We start from the raw sequence: 16,220 nt of genomic DNA, 5'->3' as shown, positions 1-16,220 counted from the left end.
GAGGATACCATATTATGGAGGATAGGATAGGATAGACGATAGGATAGGATAGAGGAAAGAATTGCGGATTGGATAGCATAGAGGATAGGATATGATAGAGGATAGGATAGGATTGAGGATAGGATAGGGTAGAGGATAGGATAGGATAGAGGATAGGATACAGGATAGGATAGGATAGGATAGAGGATATTATAGGATAGAGGATAGGATTGAATTGAGGATAGGATAGGATAGAGGATAGGATAGGATAGAGGATAGGATAGGATAGAGGATAGGATAGGATAGAGGATAGGATAGGATAGAGGATAGGATAGGATAGAGGATAGGATAGGATAGAGGATAGGATAGGATAGAGGATAGGATAGAGGATAGGATAGAGGATAGGATAGAGGATAGGATAGAGGATAGGATAGGATAGGATAGAGGATAGGATAGGATAGGATAGAGGATATTATAGGATAGAGGATAGGATTGAATTGAGGATAGGATTGGATAGAGGATAGGATAGGATAGAGAATTGGATAGGATAGTTGATAGGATATGATAGCGGATAGGATAGGGGATTGATAGGATAGAGATTAGGATGGGATAGAGGATAGGATAGGATAGAGGATAGGATAGGATAGAGGATAGGATAGGATAGAGAATAGGATAGGATAGAGGGTAGGTTAGGATAGAGGATAGGATAGAGGATAGGTTAGAGGATAGGATAGTTTAGGATAGAGAATAGGATAGGATACATGGTATTATAGGGTAGAGGATAGGATAGGGTAGAGGATAGAATACAGGATTGGATAGGATAGAGGATAGGAAACGATAGAGGATAGGATAGGATAGAGTATAGGATTGGATTGAGGATAGGATAGGATAGAGGATAGAATAGGATAGAGGATAGGATAGGATAGAGGATAGGATAGGATACATGGTATTATAGGGTTGAGGATAGGATAGGGTAGAGGATAGGATAGGGGATTGGATAGGATAGAGGATAGGATAGGATAGAGCATACGATAGTGGATAGGATAGGATAGAGGATAGGATAGGATAGAGTATATTATTGGATTGAGGATAGGATAGGATAGTGGATAGGATAAGATAGAGGATAGGATAGAATAGAGTACAGGATAGGATAGAGGATAGGATACAGGATTGGATAGGACAGAGGATAGGATAGGATAGAGCATACGATAGTGGATAGGATAGGATAGAGGATAGGATAGGATAGAGAATATTATAATATAGAAGATAGGATAGGATAGAGGATAGGATAGAGGATTGGATAGGATAGAGGATAGGATACGATAGAGGATAGGATAGGATAGAGTATAGGATTGGATTGAGGATAGGATAGGATAGTGGATAGGATAAGATAGAGGGTAGGATAGAATAGAGGACATGATAGGATAGTGGATAGGATATGATAGATGATAGGATAGGATAGAGGATAGGATAGGATAGGATTGAGGATAGGATTGGATTGAGGATAGGATAGGAGAGAGGATAGGATAGGATAGAGGATAGGATAGAGGATAGGATAGGATAGAGGATAGGATAGGATAGAGGATAGGGTAGAGGATAGGATAGAGGATAGGATAGGATAGGATAGAGGATAGAAGAGACGATATTATAGAGGAAAGGATAGGATAGAGAATAGGATAGGATGGAGGATAGGATAGAGGATAGGATACGATAAGAGGATAAGATAGGATAGAGGATAGGATAGGATTGAGGATAGGATAGGATAGGGGATATGATATGATAGATGATAGGATAGGATAGAGGATAGGATAGGATAGAGGATAGGATAGGATAGAGGATAGGATAGGATAGAGGATAGGATAGGATAGACGATAGGATAGGATAGAGGATAGGATATGATAGATGATAGGATATGATAGAGGATAGGATAGGATAGGATAGAGGATAGGATAGGATAGACGATAGGATAGGATAGAGGATAGGATAGAGAATAGGATAGGATAGAGGATAGGATAGGATAGAGGATAGGATAGAGGGTTGGATAGGATACAGGATAGGTTACGATAGAGGATAGGATACAATAGAGTATAGGATTGGATTGAGGATAGGATAGGATAGAGGATAGAATAGGATAGAGAATAGGATAGGATTGAGGAGAGGAGAGGATACAGGATAGGATAGGATAGAGGATAGGATAGGATAGAGGATAGCATAGGATAGGATAGAGGATAGAAGAGACGATATTATAGAGGAAAGGATAGGATAGAGGATAGGATAGGATAGAGGATAGTATAGGATAGAGGATAGGATAGAGGATAGGATAGAGGATTGGATAGGATAGAGGATAGGATACGATAGAAGATAGGATACGATAGAGGATAGGATACGATAGAGGATAGGATACAATAGAGTATAGGATTGGATTGAGGATAGGATAGGATAGAGGAGAGAATAGGATAGAGAATAGGATAGGATTGAAGAGAGGATAGGATAGAGGATAGCATAGAGGATAGGATAGAGGATAGGATAGGATAGGATAGAGGATAGAAGAGACGATATTATAGAGGAAAGGATAGGATAGAGAATAGGATAGGATGGAGGATAGGATAGAGGATAGGATACTATAAGAGGATAGGATAGGATAGAGGATAGGATAGGATTGAGGATAGGATAGAGGATAGGATAGGATAGAGGATAGGATAGCATAGAGGATAGGATAGGATAGAGGATAGGACAGGATTGAGGATAGGATAGAGGATTGGATAGGATAGAAGATAGAACACGATAGAGGATAGGATATGATAGAGGATAGGATAGGATAGAGGATTGGATAGGGGATTGGATAGGAGAGAGGATTGGATAGGGGATTGGATAGGATAGAGCATTGGATAGGGGATTGGATAGGATAGAGGATAGGATAAGATAGGGCATACGATAGAGGATAGGATAGGATAGAGGATAGGATAGGATAGAGAATAGGATAGGATAGAGGATAGGATAGGATAGAGGATAGAATAGGATAGAGAATAGGATAGGATTGAAGAGAGGATAGGATAGAGGATAGGATAGAGGATAGGATAGGATAGGATAGAGGATAGAAGAGACGATATTATAGAGGAAAGGATAGGATAGAGAATAGGATAGGATAGAGGATAGGATAGGATAGAGGATAGGATACGATAGAGGATAGGATATGATAGAGGGTAGCATAGAATAGAGGACAGGATAGGATAGAGGATAAGATAGGATAGAGGATATAATAGGATAGAGGATAGGATAGCATAGAGGATAGGATAGGATAGAGGATAGGACAGGATTGAGGATAGGATAGGATAAAGGATAAGGTAGGATACAGGATAGAATACGATAGAGGATAGGATAGGATAGTGGATAAGATAGGATAGAGGAGAGGATAGGATAAAGGATAAGGTAGGATAGAGGATAGAATACGATAGAGGATAGGATAGGGTAGAGGAGAGGATAGGATAGAGGATAGGATAGGATAGATTATTGGGTATGATAGAGGATAGGATGGGATTGAGGATAGGATAGGATAGTGGATAGGATAGGATAGAGCATACGATAGAGGATAGGATAGGATAGAGGATAGGATAGGATAGATCATAGGATAGGATAGAGGATAGGATAGAGGATAGGATATGATAGAGGATAGGATAGAGGATTGGATAGGATAGAGGATTGGATAGGGGATTGGATAGGATAGAGGATAGGATAAGATAGGGCATACGATAGAGGATAGGATAGGATAGAGGATAGGATAGGATAGAGGATAGGATAGGATAGAGGATAGGATACGATAGAGGATAGGATAGGATAGAGGATAGGATTGGATTGAGGATAGACAGGATAGAGGATATAATAGGATAGAGGATAGGATAGCATAGAGGATAGGATAGGATAGAGGATAGGACAGGATTGAGGATAGGATAGGATAAAGGATAAGGTAGGATACAGGATAGAATACGATAGAGGATAGGATAGGATAGTGGATAAGATAGGATAGAGGAGAGGATAGGATAAAGGATAAGGTAGGATAGAGGATAGAATACGATAGAGGATAGGATAGGGTAGAGGAGAGGATAGGATAGAGGATAGGATAGGATAGATTATTGGGTATGATAGAGGATAGGATGGGATTGAGGATAGGATAGGATAGTGGATAGGATAGGACAGAGCATACGATAGAGGATAGGATAGGATAGAGGATAGGATAGGATAGATCATAGGATAGGATAGAGGATAGGATAGAGGATAGGATAGAGGATAGGATAGGACAGAGCATACGGTAGAGGATAGGATAGGATAGAGAATAGGATAGGACAGAGGATATGATAGGATAGAGGATAGGATATGATAGATGATAGGATAGGATAGAGGATAATATACGATAAAGGATAGGATAGGATAGAGTATAGGATTGGATTGAGGATAGATAGGATAGAGGGTAGAATAGGATAGAGGATAGGATAGCATAGAAGATAGGATACGATAGAGGATAGGATATGATAGAGGATAGGATAGGATATAAGATTGGATAGGATAGAGGATAGGATAGGATAGAGGATAGGATAGGATAGAGGATAGGATAGGATAGAGGATAGGATAGATGATAGGATAGCATAGAGGATAGGATAGGATAGAGGATAGGACTGGATTGAGGGTAGCATAGAAGATAGGATAGGATACAGGATATGATAGCATTGAGGATAGGATAGGATAGTGGATAGGATAAGATAGAGGATAGGATAGAATAGAGTACAGGATAGGATATAGGATAAGATAGGATAGAGGATAGGATATGGTAGAGGATAAGATAGGATAGTTGATAGGATAAGATAGAGGATAGGATAGAATAGAGGACAGGATAGGATAGAGGATAGGATAGGATAGAGGATAGGATAGGATAGAGGATAGGATAGGATAGAGGATAGGATAGGATATGAGATTGAATAGGATAGAGGATAGGATAGGATAGAGGATAGGATAGGATAGAGGATAGGATAGGATAGAGGATAGGATAGAGGATAGGATAGGATAGATGATAGGATAGGATAGAGGATAGGATAGGATAGGATAGAGGATAGGATATGATAGATGATAGGATAGGATAGAGGATAGGATAGAGGATAGGATAGGATAGGATAGAGGATAGAAGAGACGATATTATAGAGGAAAGGATAGGATAGAGAATAGGATAGGATGGAGGATAGGATAGAGAATAGGATACTATAAGAGGATAGGATAGGATAGAGGATAGGATAGGATTGAGGATAGGATAGAGGATAGGATAGGATAGAGGATAGGATAGCATAGAGGATAGGATAGGATAGAGGATAGGACAGGATTGAGGATAGGATAGGATAAAGGATAAGGTAGGATACAGGATAGAATACGATAGAGGATAGGATAGGATAGTGGATAAGATAGGATAGAGGAGAGGATAGGATAAAGGATAAGGTAGGATAGAGGATAGAATACGATAGAGGATAGGATAGGGTAGAGGAGAGGATAGGATAGAGGATAGGATAGGATAGATTATTGGGTATGATAGAGGATAGGATGGGATTGAGGATAGGATAGGATAGTGGATAGGATAGGACAGAGCATACGATAGAGGATAGGATAGGATAGAGGATAGGATATGATAGATCATAGGATAGGATAGAGGATAGGATAGAGGATAGGATAGAGGATAGGATAGGACAGAGCATACGGTAGAGGATAGGATAGGATAGAGAATAGGATAGGACAGAGGATATGATAGGATAGAGGATAGGATATGATAGATGATAGGATAGGATAGAGGATAATATACGATAAAGGATAGGATAGGATAGAGTATAGGATTGGATTGAGGATAGATAGGATAGAGGGTAGAATAGGATAGAGGATAGGATAGCATAGAAGATAGGATACGATAGAGGATAGGATATGATAGAGGATAGGATAGGATATAAGATTGGATAGGATAGAGGATAGGATAGGATAGAGGATAGGATAGGATAGAGGATAGGATAGGATAGAGGATAGGATAGATGATAGGATAGCATAGAGGATAGGATAGGATAGAGGATAGGACTGGATTGAGGGTAGCATAGAAGATAGGATAGGATACAGGATATGATAGCATTGAGGATAGGATAGGATAGTGGATAGGATAAGATAGAGGATAGGATAGAATAGAGTACAGGATAGGATATAGGATAAGATAGGATAGAGGATAGGATATGGTAGAGGATAAGATAGGATAGTTGATAGGATAAGATAGAGGATAGGATAGAATAGAGGACAGGATAGGATAGAGGATAAGATAGGATAGAGGATAGGATAGGATAGAGGATAGGATAGGATAGAGGATAGGATAGATGATAGGATAGCATAGAGGATAGGATAGGATAGAGGATAGGACTGGATTGAGGGTAGCATAGAAGATAGGATAGGATACAGGATATGATAGCATTGAGGATAGGATAGGATAGTGGATAGGATAAGATAGAGGATAGGATAGAATAGAGTACAGGATAGGATATAGGATAAGATAGGATAGAGGATAGGATATGGTAGAGGATAAGATAGGATAGTTGATAGGATAAGATAGAGGATAGGATAGAATAGAGGACAGGATAGGATAGAGGATAGGATAGGATAGAGGATAGGATAGGATAGAGGATAGGATAGGATAGAGGATAGGATAGGATATGAGATTGAATAGGATAGAGGATAGGATAGGATAGAGGATAGGATAGGATAGAGGATAGGATAGGATAGAGGATAGGATAGAGGATAGGATAGGATAGATGATAGGATAGGATAGAGGATAGGATAGGATAGGATAGAGGATAGGATATGATAGATGATAGGATAGGATAGAGGATAGGATAGAGGATAGGATAGGATAGGATAGAGGATAGAAGAGACGATATTATAGAGGAAAGGATAGGATAGAGAATAGGATAGGATGGAGGATAGGATAGAGAATAGGATACTATAAGAGGATAGGATAGGATAGAGGATAGGATAGGATTGAGGATAGGATAGAGGATAGGATAGGATAGAGGATAGGATAGCATAGAGGATAGGATAGGATAGAGGATAGGACAGGATTGAGGATAGGATAGGATAAAGGATAAGGTAGGATACAGGATAGAATACGATAGAGGATAGGATAGGATAGTGGATAAGATAGGATAGAGGAGAGGATAGGATAAAGGATAAGGTAGGATAGAGGATAGAATACGATAGAGGATAGGATAGGGTAGAGGAGAGGATAGGATAGAGGATAGGATAGGATAGATTATTGGGTATGATAGAGGATAGGATGGGATTGAGGATAGGATAGGATAGTGGATAGGATAGGACAGAGCATACGATAGAGGATAGGATAGGATAGAGGATAGGATATGATAGATCATAGGATAGGATAGAGGATAGGATAGAGGATAGGATAGAGGATAGGATAGGACAGAGCATACGGTAGAGGATAGGATAGGATAGAGAATAGGATAGGACAGAGGATATGATAGGATAGAGGATAGGATATGATAGATGATAGGATAGGATAGAGGATAATATACGATAAAGGATAGGATAGGATAGAGTATAGGATTGGATTGAGGATAGATAGGATAGAGGGTAGAATAGGATAGAGGATAGGATAGCATAGAAGATAGGATACGATAGAGGATAGGATATGATAGAGGATAGGATAGGATATAAGATTGGATAGGATAGAGGATAGGATAGGATAGAGGATAGGATAGGATAGAGGATAGGATAGGATAGAGGATAGGATAGATGATAGGATAGCATAGAGGATAGGATAGGATAGAGGATAGGACTGGATTGAGGGTAGCATAGAAGATAGGATAGGATACAGGATATGATAGCATTGAGGATAGGATAGGATAGTGGATAGGATAAGATAGAGGATAGGATAGAATAGAGTACAGGATAGGATATAGGATAAGATAGGATAGAGGATAGGATATGGTAGAGGATAAGATAGGATAGTTGATAGGATAAGATAGAGGATAGGATAGAATAGAGGACAGGATAGGATAGAGGATAAGATAGGATAGAGGATAGGATAAGATAGAGGATAGGATAGGATAAAGGATAGAATAGGAAAGAGGATAGGATAGCATAGAGGATAGGATAGGATAGAGGATAGGATAGGATAGAGGATAGGATAGGATAGAGGATAGGATAGGATAGGATAGAGGATAGGATAGGATAGAGGATAGGATAGGATAGAGGATAGGATAGGATAGAGGATAGGATAGGATAGAGGATAGGATAGGATAGAGGATAGGATAGGATAGAGGATAGGATAGGATATGAGATTGAATAGGATAGAGGATAGGATAGGATAGAGGATAGGATAGGATAGAGGATAGGATAGGATAGAGGATAGGATAGAGGATTGGATAGGATAGAGGATAGGATACGATAGAGGATAGGATACAATAGAGTATAGGATTGGATTGAGGATAATATAGGATAGAGGATAGAATAGGATAGAGAATAGGATAGGATTGAGGAGAGGATAGGATAGAGGATAGGATAGGATAGAGGATAGGATAGGATAGAGGATAGGGTAGAGGATAGGATAGAGGATAGGATAGGATAGGATAGAGGATAGAAGAGACGATATTATAGAGGAAAGGACAGGATAGAGAATAGGATAGGATGGAGGATAGGATAGAGGATAGGATACGATAAGAGGATAAGATAGGATAGAGGATAGGATAGGATTGAGGATAGGATAGGATAGATGATAGGATAGGATAGAGGATAGGATAGGATAGGATAGAGGATAGGATATGATAGATGATAGGATAGGATAGAGGATAGGATAGAGGATAGGATAGGATAGGATAGAGGATAGAAGAGACGATATTATAGAGGAAAGGATAGGATAGAGAATAGGATAGGATGGAGGATAGGATAGAGAATAGGATACTATAAGAGGATAGGATAGGATAGAGGATAGGATAGGATTGAGGATAGGATAGAGGATAGGATAGGATAGAGGATAGGATAGCATAGAGGATAGGATAGGATAGAGGATAGGACAGGATTGAGGATAGGATAGAGGATTGGATAGGATAGAAGATAGAACACGATAGAGGATAGGATATGATAGAGGATAGGATAGGATAGAGGATTGGATAGGGGATTGGATAGGATAGAGGATTGGATAGGGGATTGGATAGGATAGAGCATTGGATAGGGGATTGGATAGGATAGAGGATAGGATAAGATAGGGCATACGATAGAGGATAGGATAGGATAGAGGATAGGATAGGATAGAGAATAGGATAGGATAGAGGATAGGATAGGATAGAGGATAGAATAGGATAGAGAATAGGATAGGATTGAAGAGAGGATAGGATAGAGGATAGGATAGAGGATAGGATAGGATAGGATAGAGGATAGAAGAGACGATATTATAGAGGAAAGGATAGGATAGAGAATAGGATAGGATGGAGGATAGGATAGAGGATAGGATACTATAAGAGGATAGGATAGGATAGAGGATAGGATAGGATTGAGGATAGGATAGAGGATAGGATAGGATAGAGGATAGGATAGCATAGAGGATAGGATAGGATAGAGGATAGGACAGGATTGAGGATAGGATAGAGGATTGGATAGGATAGAGGATTGGATAGGGGATTGGATAGGATAGAGCATTCGATAGGGGATTGGATAGGATAGAGGATAGGATAAGATAGGGCATACGATAGAGGATAGGATAGGATAGAGGATAGGATAGGATAGAGAATAGGATAGGATAGAGGATAGGATAGGATAGAGGATAGGATACGATAGAGGATAGGATATGATAGAGGGTAGCATAGAATAGAGGACAGGATAGGATAGAGGATAAGATAGGATAGAGGATAGGATAGGATAGAGTATAGGATAGGATAGAGGATAGGATATGATAGAGGATAGGATAGAGGATTGGATAGGATAGAGGATTGGATAGGGGATTGGATAGGATAGAGGATAGGATAAGATAGGGCATACGATAGAGGATAGGATAGGATAGAGGATAGGATAGGATAGAGGATAGGATAGGATAGAGGATAGGATACGATAGAGGATAGGATAGGATAGAGGATAGGATTTAATTGAGGATAGACAGGATAGAGGATATAATAGGATAGAGGATAGGATAGCATAGAGGATAGGATAGGATAGAGGATAGGACAGGATTGAGGATAGGATAGGATAAAGGATAAGGTAGGATACAGGATAGAATACGATAGAGGATAGGATAGGATAGTGGATAAGATAGGATAGAGGAGAGGATAGGATAGTGGATAGGATAGGATAGATTATAGGGTATGATAGAGGATAGGATAGGATAGAGGATAGAATAGGATAGAGGATAGGATAGGATAAAGGATAAGGTAGGATAGAGGATAGAATACGATAGAGGATAGGATAGGACAGAGGATAGGATAGGATAGTGGATAAGATAGGATAGAGGAGAGGATAGGATAGAGGATAGGATAGGATAGATTATTGGGTATGATAGAGGATAGGATAGGATAGAGAATAGGATAGGACAGAGGATATGATAGGATAGAGGATAGGATATGATAGATGATAGGATAGGATAGAGGATGGGATACGATAAAGGATAGGATAGGATAGAGTATAGGATTGGATTGAGGATAGATAGGATAGAGGGTAGAATAGGATAGAGGATAGGATAGCATAGAAGATAGGATACGATAGAGGATAGGATATGATAGAGGATAGGATAGGATATAAGATTGGATAGGATAGAGGATAGGATAGGATAGAGGATAGGATAGGATAGAGGATAGGATAGGATAGAGGATAGGATAGGATAGAGGATAGGATAGGATAGAGGATAGGATAGATGATAGGATAGCATAGAGGATAGGATAGGATAGAGGATAGGACTGGATTGAGGGTAGCATAGAAGATAGGATAGGATAGAGGATAGGATAGCATTGAGGATAGGATAGGATAGTGGATAGGATAAGATAGAGGATAGGATAGAATAGAGTACAGGATAGGATATAGGATAAGATAGGATAGAGGATAGGATATGGTAGAGGATAAGATAGGATAGTTGATAGGATAAGATAGAGGATAGGATAGAATAGAGGACAGGATAGGATAGAGGATAAGATAGGATAGAGGATAGGATAGGATAGAGGATAGGATAGGATAAAGGATAGAATAGGAAAGAGGATAGGATAGCATAGAGGATAGGATAGGATACAAGATAGGATAGGATAGAGGATTGGATAGGATAGAGGATAGGATAGGATAGAGGATAGGATAGGATTGAGGATAGGATAGGATAGAGGATAGGATATGATAGATGATAGGATAGGATAGAGGATAGGATAGGATAGAGGATAGGATAGGATAGAGGATAGGATAGGATAGACGATACGATAGGATAGAGGATAGGATATGATAGATGATAGGATAGGATAGAGGATAGAGGATAGGATAGGATAGGATTGAGGATAGGATAGGATTGAGGATAGGATAGGAGAGAGGATAGGACAGGATAGAGGATACTATAGGATAGAGGATACGATAGGATTGAGGATAGGATAGGAATGAGGATAGGATAGGATTGAGGATAGGATAGGAATGAAGATAGGATAGGATTGAGGATAGGATAGGGGATTGGATAGGATGGAGGATCGGACAGGATGGAGGATAGGATAGCATAGGATTGAGGATAAGATAGGATAGAGGATAGGATAGGATAGAGTATAGGACTGGATAGAGGATAGGATAGAGGATAAGATAGGATTGAGGATAGGATAGGATTCAGGAGAGGATAGGATAGAGGATAGGATAGGATAGAGGATAGGATAGGATAGAGGATAGGATAGGATAGAGGATAGGTTAGGATAGAGGATAGGATATGATAGATGATAGGATAGGATTGAGGATAGGATAGGAGAGAGGATAGGATAGGATAGAGGATACGATATTATGGGGGATAGGATAGGATAGAGGATAGGATAGGATAGAGGATAGAATTGCGGATAGGATAGGATAGGGGATAGGATAGGATAGAGGATAGGATATGATAGAGGATAGGATAGGATAGAGGATAGGATACGATAGAAGATACGATATTATATAGGGGAGGATAGGATAGAGAATAGGATATGACAGAGGATAGGATAGGATTGAGGATAGGATAGGATAGAGGATAGGATAGAATTGAGGCTAGGATAGGATAGAGGATACGATAGGATAGAGGGTAGGATAGGATAGAGGGTAGGATAGGATAGAGGATACGATAGAGGATTGGATAGGATAGAGGATAGGATACGATAGTGAATAGGATAGGATAGGATAGAGAATAGGATTGGATAGATGATATTACAGGATAGAGGATAGGATAGGATAGAGGATACCATATTATGGAGGATAGGATAGGATAGACGATAGGATAGGATAGAGGAAAGAATTGCGGATTGGATAGCATAGAGGATAGGATATGATAGAGGATAGGATAGGATTGAGGATAGGATAGGATAGAGGATAGGATAGGATAGAGGATAGGATAGAGGATATGTTAGAGGATAGGATAGGATAGGATAGAGAATAGGATTGGATAGATGATATTACAGGATAGAGGATAGGATAGGATAGAGGATACCATATTATGGAGGATAGGATAGGATAGACGATAGGATAGGATAGAGGATTGAATTGCGGATTGGATAGCATAGAGGATAGGATATGATAGAGGATAGGATAGGATTGAGGATAGGATAGGGTAGAGGATAGGATAGGATAGAGGATAGGATACTAGATAGGATAGGATAGGATAGAGGATATTATAGGATAGAGGATAGGATTGAATTGAGGATAGGATAGGATAGAGGATAGGATAGGATAGAGGATAGGATAGGATAGAGGATAGGATAGGATAGAGGATAGGATAGGATAGAGGATAGGATAGAGGATAGGATAGAGGATAGGATAGAGGATAGGATAGAGGATAGGATAGGATAGGATAGAGGATAGGATAGGATAGGATAGAGGATATTATAGGATAGAGGATAGGATTGAATTGAGGATAGGATTGGATAGAGGATAGGATAGGATAGAGAATTGGATAGGATAGTTGATAGGATAGGATAGCGGATAGGATAGGGGATTGATAGGATAGAGATTAGGATGGGATAGAGGATAGGATAGGATAGAGGATAGGATAGGATAGAGGATAGGATAGGATAGAGAATAGGATAGGATAGAGGGTAGGTTAGGATAGAGGATAGGATAGAGGATATGTTAGAGGATAGGATAGGATAGGATAGAGAATAGGATAGGATACATGGTATTATAGGGTAGAGGATAGGATAGGGTAGAGGATAGAATACAGGATTGGATAGGATAGAGGATAGGAAACGATAGAGGATAGGATAGGATAGAGTATAGGATTGGATTGAGGATAGGATAGGATAGAGGATAGAATAGGATAGAGGATAGGATAGGATAGAGGATACCATATTATGGAGGATAGGATAGGATAGACGATAGGATAGGATAGAGGAAAGAATTGCGGATTGGATAGCATAGAGGATAGGATATGATAGAGGATAGGATAGGATTGAGGATAGGATAGGGTAGAGGATAGGATAGGATAGAGGATAGGATAGAGGATAGGATAGAGGATAGGATAGAGGATAGGATAGAGGATAGGATAGGATAGGATAGAGGATAGGATAGGATAGGATAGAGGATATTATAGGATAGAGGATAGGATTGAATTGAGGATAGGATTGGATAGAGGATAGGATAGGATAGAGAATTGGATAGGATAGTTGATAGGATAGGATAGCGGATAGGATAGGGGATTGATAGGATAGAGATTAGGATGGGATAGAGGATAGGATAGGATAGAGGATAGGATAGGATAGAGGATAGGATAGGATAGAGAATAGGATAGGATAGAGGGTAGGTTAGGATAGAGGATAGGATAGAGGATATGTTAGAGGATAGGATAGGATAGGATAGAGAATAGGATAGGATACATGGTATTATAGGGTAGAGGATAGGATAGGGTAGAGGATAGAATACAGGATTGGATAGGATAGAGGATAGGAAACGATAGAGGATAGGATAGGATAGAGTATAGGATTGGATTGAGGATAGGATAGGATAGAGGATAGAATAGGATAGAGGATAGGATAGGATAGAGGATACCATATTATGGAGGATAGGATAGGATAGACGATAGGATAGGATAGAGGAAAGAATTGCGGATTGGATAGCATAGAGGATAGGATATGATAGAGGATAGGATAGGATTGAGGATAGGATAGGGTAGAGGATAGGATAGGATAGAGGATAGGATAGGATAGGATAGAGGATAGAAGAGACGATATTATAGAGGAAAGGATAGGATAGAGAATAGGATAGGATGGAGGATAGGATAGAGGATAGGATACTATAAGAGGATAGGATAGGATAGAGGATAGGATAGGATTGAGGATAGGATAGGATAGAGGATATGATATGATAGATGATAGGATGAGATAGAGGATAGGATAGGATAGAGGATAGGATAGGATAGAGGATAGGATAGGATAGACGATAGGATAGGATAGAGGATAGGATATGATAGATGATAGGATAGGATAGAGGATAGGATAGGACAGGATTGAGGATAGGATAGGATTGAGGATAGGATAGGAGAGAGGATAGGATAGGATAGAGGATAGGATTGAGGATAGGATAGGATAGGATAGAGGATAGAAGAGACGATATTATAGAGGAAAGGATAGGATAGAGAATAGGATAGGATGGAGGATAGGATAGAGGATAGGATACTATAATAGGATAGGATAGGATAGAGGATAGGATAGGAATGAAGATAGGATAGGATTGAGGATAGGATAGGGGATTGGATAGGATGGAGGATCGGACAGGATGGAGGATAGGATAGGATAGGATTGAGGATAAGATACGATAGAGGATAAGATAGGATAGAGGATAAGATAGGATTGAGGATAGGATAGGATTCAGGAGAGGATAGGATAGAGGATAGGATAGGATAGAGGATAGGATAGGATAGAGGATAGGATAGGATAGAGGATAGGTTAGGATAGAGGATAGGATATGATAGATGATAGGATAGGATTGAGGATAGGATAGGAGAGAGGATAGGATAGGATAGAGGATATAATAGGGGATTGGATAGGATAGAGGATAGAATACGATAGAGGATAGGATAGGATAGAGGATAGGATAGGATAGAGGATAGGATAGGATAGAGGATAGGATATGACAGAGGATAGGATAGAATTGAGGATAGGATAGGATAGAGGATAGGATAGAATTGAGGCTAGGATAGGATAGAGGATACGATAGGATAGAGGGTAGGATAGGATAGAGGGTAGGATAGGATAGAGGATACGATAGAGGATTGGATAGGATAGAGGATAGGATACGATAGTGAATAGGATAGGATAGGATAGAGAATAGGATTGGATAGATGATATTACAGGATAGAGGATAGGATAGGATAGAGGATACCATATTATGGAGGATAGGATAGGATAGACGATAGGATAGGATAGAGGAAAGAATTGCGGATTGGATAGCATAGAGGATAGGATATGATAGAGGATAGGATAGGATTGAGGATAGGATAGGGTAGAGGATAGGATAGGATAGAGGATAGGATACTAGATAGGATAGGATAGGATAGAGGATATTATAGGATAGAGGATAGGATTGAATTGAGGATAGGATAGGATAGAGGATAGGATAGGATAGAGGATAGGATAGGATAGAGGATAGGATAGGATAGAGGATAGGATAGGATAGAGGATAGGATAGAGGATAGGATAGAGGATAGGATAGAGGATAGGATAGAGGATAGGATAGGATAGGATAGAGGATAGGATAGGATAGGATAGAGGATATTATAGGATAGAGGATAGGATTGAATTGAGGATAGGATTGGATAGAGGATAGGATAGGATAGAGAATTGGATAGGATAGTTGATAGGATAGGATAGCGGATAGGATAGGGGATTGATAGGATAGAGATTAGGATGGGATAGAGGATAGGATAGGATAGAGGATAGGATAGGATAGAGGATAGGATAGGATAGAGAATAGGATAGGATAGAGGGTAGGTTAGGATAGAGGATAGGATAGAGGATATGTTAGAGGATAGGATAGGA

Source organism: Halictus rubicundus, unplaced genomic scaffold (genome assembly GCF_050948215.1).
Source record: "Halictus rubicundus isolate RS-2024b unplaced genomic scaffold, iyHalRubi1_principal scaffold0115, whole genome shotgun sequence".
Classification (NCBI taxonomy): Eukaryota; Metazoa; Arthropoda; class Insecta; order Hymenoptera; family Halictidae; genus Halictus; species Halictus rubicundus.
This window is presented reverse-complemented; position numbering follows the sequence as displayed.